Source organism: Amphiura filiformis, chromosome 2, assembly GCF_039555335.1.
Source record: "Amphiura filiformis chromosome 2, Afil_fr2py, whole genome shotgun sequence".
NCBI classification, from domain to species: Eukaryota; Metazoa; Echinodermata; class Ophiuroidea; order Amphilepidida; family Amphiuridae; genus Amphiura; species Amphiura filiformis.
The window spans coordinates 76647312-76654085 of record NC_092629.1 but is presented as its reverse complement, the minus strand read 5'-3'; positions in this window follow the sequence as shown (position 1 = coordinate 76654085).

Genomic DNA, 6774 nt, shown 5'->3' with positions numbered 1-6774 from the left:
ATTGCCAAAGTTAACAAGAATATTGAAATAAAGAATAAATAGTAATAAAACGATTGCTTCAAGGTCATATATCTTGCTCGGACAACATCCTTATCATTGTGGCAATATTATGAGACAATGAAAATGACTCTTTTTTTTTTGAAGAAAATAAGACGTTTAAAATTGATATTCACCATAAAAACCAAATTAAGCGATGAGTTCCTTCGAACAGAAACAGATTTGACCTAGAAAAAAAGTTGACGTCATGAAATGACTATTGCCTGCATTACTCAGAAGGGACTATAAACATTCTCAATGCAGAACGTATACTGTTAATTGTTCACAGAAAAAAACTCTGAATTAAGTATTACAAATTTAATGGTTTTTTAAACATAATGGATAAAATTAGCCGCTTTTTTTTATTTTTATATATTAGTAAATTGTGATATTACAATTCATGTATATCAATATCATGAGAAATATTTTGGCTAAAAAATAAAAAAAAAATAATTTGAGCTTAAATTTCAGCGTGATCAATCTTGAGACTAGCATATAAACCGTATTAAGTCCTGAAACTCATGTACCCTGATTTCCTTGTGCGATATTGCAATGCTATAGTTATTATAGTTTCAGTTGGATAGAAATATTACAAAGCAAACACATAAAGTAACAATACTGTGTGATGCTTTGACTTTTTCCAAAATAAAGAACAATAATCATAATATTATTTACAGCATTTGTTATGGTAAATAATAGTACAACTCATTATTTGCCCTAATATCAAACTTGTCAAAAGTGATACAAAATGTTTCAAGATTCTAGAACCACAAAGTATCTTCTATAAAATTCTTCAAAAAATTATTAAAATCGTTCACGCGTCAATGCCAGGATAATTGGGTTCTACAAATAGACACATTTTGGACCATTCAATGGGGAAAATACACATTAACAATATTAATGTGCTGCATTGTAGTTTACAATGAAAAGAAAAAAAAAATGATAAACTCCCAGTGTTGCTGGGTGGGAGTTCAAAAACCAATCAATCAATCAAAACAATCAACATATAATCAATCAACCAATCTCCCCAAAGAATTTTTCACCTTTTCCCTTTGAGTTAACAATATGACATGTTAAAGTATTATCTTCTAAATAATAGTGCTCACACATTTCTCAAGACTACAGTATGTTGAATTTGACACTAACATCATTGGTAGTTGACTGAATTGATTCTAAAGAAAATGGTTCCTTCAAAATGAAATGGTCAGGGATAGTAGTATTGATGGTAATATAAACACAAAAATGATAGAATTATCTAGCAACACTGGTATTCCCTTCATTTATGTCTCCCATTCTAAACCTACAATACATATATTATTATTAATATGTTGCCCATTGGAAGGTTAAAATTGAGTATACTTGCAGAGTTTTCCAATTATCGAGTAGATTTATGACATGAACCGGTTTTGATGACTTCGATTTATTTACCATTTATGGAAGATATACTTCATCAGATTAATGAATCTTCAAAGAAAAGTTTTAATTTTGCTTATCAATATTTTATGTTATGTCCTGCAATACATGAGAGACCTATTTTTATTGAGGACACCCTATATATTACAAACACTGGCAAAGCCTGGACAATTGAGTATAATAAACATTTTTGTACTATTTCACCAAGGGATGGGGAGTAAGGACGTTTTGGACAGTATTTGTTATTGCGGACATTCAGGAGCATATCAGACATATCGAGATTGCATTTTGAATGCGAAGAATGTCCTTCTGATATCAAATAATTTTGATTTTTGAAATTCTTTCAGTATAATGCCACATTTTGGTCCGATCAACTTCATATAATTATTTCGTGCTGAAAGCTAATTTTGCTCTAACCTAATCCTAGCCACTAACTTCAAGCCACAATCCTAATCATAACTTCTAATCCTAACCTAACCTAATCTAACCTAATCCCAACCTAAACTCTTCCCTAACCATAACCTAACCTAACCCCTAATTTCATTAATAAAAATTACATGAAAGAATAACCCACATTATGGCAAGATTATAAAAAAATGATATTTTAGATATTTATCAGTACTCCGATAGTAAACTTTATAAATCTGATAATTTTATACTTACAAGAATGTATGTTGGTGGGATGAAAATAGCCGACGACCAATTTCCAAAAATTGACCTTATAAAATTAAGAGTCTTTTGGGGAAAAAATATGAAAGATCAAAATTTTTTAATTGATTTTCACTCCCAGATACACACACACTTTAAGAGTATATCATTAGATTTGCAGAAAGTATGTACTTCAAGGACTATTATATATCAAAATATGTGAAAAAATAAATTTTGATAATTTGTCCTTATAATTTATAATATGACTCTTATCGTGAATTTCAAAAAATGTAAAGTATTTGATATCTGAAGAACATTCTTATTCAGAATACAATTCCGGAAATGTCTGATATTATCTCATGTCCCACAAAAATACTGTCAGAAACTGGCTTCAAAACGCCATTTCCAGATCCCCATAAGCCTTTTTTACATTTGTTTTATTTAAAGAAACGCCCATGAAAAACCATACTGGCCCACTTCGGCAAAAACTGCCTGCTATTACTTCGACTTGTAAAAAATTGATGCCCCCTATTTGGCTATTATGCAAGAAAAAATTCTTAATCCTCAATTTTCAAAATAAAGACAAAAGAGATGTTATAAGATTATAGCGTGAAAAAGACATGAGTGAGTACAACTAGCTTGAACTTTGAGTTCCGATGATGAACAGTGGTTATTTGCAAGAAGCTTAGTCAGGTTTCGTGGTCCGGGAGGAGAGAAGGGCTGGGGAAGCAAAATTAGAAAAATTTCAGGGTCAGGACGAAAAAAAAAACCACTTCTGGCTCCATACTGTGTACCCTTTCAAAAAAACGGGTTTTATTTGGACAATGTGCGCATGTGAGCAAAAATTGTATTTTATTTGTGGCCCATCATCAGGGACAAAAGGGGCTTCATTGGGAATGTCTCCTTTTCGAAGGTGAAAGATGATTATCAATATACATGACTTTAGGACTATCTACCGGGAAATCGAATTTGACCCTTGAAATTCCTTCCCGAAATACTTATATGTATGTGCATAACAAAGAATATTGATTAACCTCGAACTCAGCATCTATTGTTATGCAAAACGCTTGTGCAATGGGAAGAATTTCGCACTATTCAATGAAAACTCTAAATCCATATTTATTACAAAGAGAACCTTGTTATCAACGTCAAACTCTACAGAGACAACTTGAATTTAGCTTTGGTTTCAAATAACATCTGAAACTGACTGCAATAAACAAAATCACCCAGTATACCATTGAAACAATATTAATTGGGCCCAATTAGAGCAGGTAATGAATGATTAGGCCCATTTACTTATATGGTAAAAAGTCACCATCTGCCATTTGAAAGCCGTTGGTACAAATTAACAAATTGAAGGCTCACTTGTTTGTGACAGTGTGGTGTAAACCAGCATATATGGGACCTAATTTACAGTCTTTTGTTTCCTAATTTTTCCCTCAGAGCATAGTACATTCATTTGGTTGTATTTATGATAGATTTTATTTAGTCCCATCAGTGATCCCTTTAAGTGTAAAATAAAATTGTTTATAAGTGTAAAAGTGAAAGGATGAGTCAATCAGTGAATCATTTGGTGTTTGAAATGATAAATTTAGCAACGAAGAAAACAGCGAAAAGCGTTGACGAAGTTGAAGCCATATTCAAATACATGTAACTAATTTGTATATAATTACAGATTCATGTAAATGTCTTATTTTATCTTAAAATACTACGGCTTTCAGCTGAGCCACTAACAGAGCCATATTGGCATCTATGAAATGACAATGGTGAAAAAAATTAATTTGATGATTTCGTTCACGTCGGATCAACAAATCACTGAATGGGCCTTTAAGTAGAAATAATCTCAGATTAGGCCTGAAAGTAAAACAAAAGTTGCATACACCCACAGTTTGAAATGAACATTTCTTATACCAGAAAACTAGGTTTTTCTCCAGTTAATTAACACATTTTATTCATTTAATATCCCGTTAAGTTGGGTCAAATCTAGAATTTGATACCCTGTTGTAAACTTAAATTTCGTCTTTAGTCAAATGAATTCATATTTTGATCAAAAACATTCATCTAATGTTCATTTAATTTGGTCTGAGCGCATGAAATCATCTCACCTACTGCATGGACGTGCGCACAAAATATAATTAGTCTTTGTTCATTAATTTCATGGTTGATCAAAAGCAATTCGTCTTCCACATATGTTAAAATAATGCAATGACACATGTATATCTTCCTTTTGGATTGTAGCAGATTTGAACCACTAGTCTTGAGTTCTCTGCAACATAGATCCAGAGCAGACGTGTCAAATTTATTCTGACCAAATAACAGTTATCACAATATTGTAAACATGAAACAATAGACCATACAAACTTACGTTGAAATATAATATGAAGAAAAAAAACAAGAAAGAAAGAAAGAAAGAAAGAAAGAAACAGAAAAAAAGAAAAGAAAAGAAAGAAAGAAAGAAGAAAGAAAGAAAGAAAGAAAAGAAAAGAAAAGAAAAGAAAAGAAAAGAAAAGAAAAGAAAAGAAAAGAAAAGAAAAGAAAAGAAAAGAAATAGCAGAAAAATATGAAAGAGAGGAAATATGGAAATATATTTTTTTTTTATAAATATTTAAGAAAGAAAAACAGAGAAAGAAAAGGAAGACAAGAAGAAAAAAATATGACATATACATGGCACATGGTGAAGACAATTAAATGATCTGAATATGAAAAATTTGATCAAAAATAATCAATAAATTATTAACCTACATTGGACAAATTTAAGGTACATTTGGACAAAGATAAATGAACATTGTATGAATATTTTTGATCAAAAATGTAAAATATATATTAAACCAAAAGACGAAATTAGGATTTACAAACAGACATGGAAATTTTGTAGACAGTTCAAAACTTACCAGGATAAATATAACGGAAGAAATGTATTAAATTAGCTGAGAGAAAGAGCAATATTGATAATCAAAAGGGTCATAAAAGACAGTCAGGAGTGCATAAACATTTTCCATGATCGTAGCCAACATCCAACCTGATGGTACAAACTTTTCCCGCCATCATGGAAAGAAAATTAAATAAGAAGCCCGTAGATCAGATTTATAATCTTTTGATGATAAAACCTTTGAGCAAACTGCTACGTGATATTGTTACTGGGAATTCAGGAGCTAACAACATGACTGGCACACAGTTCGTTCATAAATTTCACTCAACAGCACCAAATGGCCATCAGCAATAATCAGAGACAAGTGCGTAAGGTAGGTGGTGCATTGTGTGTGAGAGACGGCTCGTCAAGGTTATCAAATGATGCAGACCTACTCCAATTCAGAAAAATACATACTAATTTTGAGAGAAACTGTGTATAAGTTCTGCAATCATAATCATTTAGCCAAGATATAAAAAAATCACAAATTCTTGCCATCAAATTCTGATGGTAAATTGCAACAAACTAGAACAAAATCTTGATTAAAATATGAAATATATACCAAAGTATTTGCTTTGTCTAATTTTCAAAAATTTACTATAATTAAATGATTGGTTGTAAAGTAAAACATGTCTTTTCCAAGAATAGAATGCATAAACAGAAATTGGTCCTAGTACAGATGTTTGACAGTTATCTGTATATGCTGTAAATAATTGAAACTAAGGTTGGGATTTGACTGTTTTGGCAAACTGGGTGAAAATAGGAAGTACAATTTCGTATAAACACCTTATACTGGAAGATTCAAAATAATGACAAGAAAGTGACACAGAAAGGTGGTCCATGATCAGAGTTCATTTATTAGAGCACATCTAAAGATAAGAAACATCAGCTGGAAGTAAAAGTGTTTCAAAAAAAGCCAGGTTGTTGGTTGTTCTGTCGACCATGACGTGCAGCATCATGTGTATTTACAGACTCTGAACCAAAAGGTTAGCCAGGTACCAATAGAAATGGGATTTGTTAACATGTTACAGTCTAATGAAAGCAAAGGTTTATCATGTGCAATAAATGATTTGTTGCCTAGTCTAGTAAGCAAAGTTTACATGCAATAAAGATTTATAAAAGTTTCATACATTAAATGGTTGTTGCTTAATGCTTATAATATATTCTGATCCTAAAGTAAAACAAGGTTACAATGCCTTGTCGTAAAGTTTGTTGCTTAATGCTTATAATATGTTTACAGTCCTGGTAAACCAAGGTTTACCGTACACGATAAATAAGTTTGTTGGCAATGTATAATATATTTACAGTCTAGTAGGCAAGGTTTGCCGTGCACGTCAGAAATCAAGTTTGACTAGCAATATATAATATATTTGATCTAGTAAACAAAAAGGATTTACCATACAGTGGTGATTTGTTGCTATAATATCTGTTACAGTCTGCACTAAACAAGATTTATATACATTAAAGTAAGTTTGTTGCTTAATATATAATATATTTACAATCTGGCCAAACAAGGTTACCATGCATTAAATAAGTTGTTGCTCATACTCAGCCCCTGAGGTCTGAGCCAAACAAGGGATTTACTACATGCAATAAAGTAGTTGTGCTTAATGCTTATGTTTACAGTCTGGTAAACAAAAAGGTTTTACAATACACGATAGAAATAAGATTTGTTGGCAATACTTATAATATATTTACAGTCCTGAGTATTAAAGTTTACCATGCATTAGAAATAAGTTAGTTTGTGGTAGCATAATATATTTACAGTC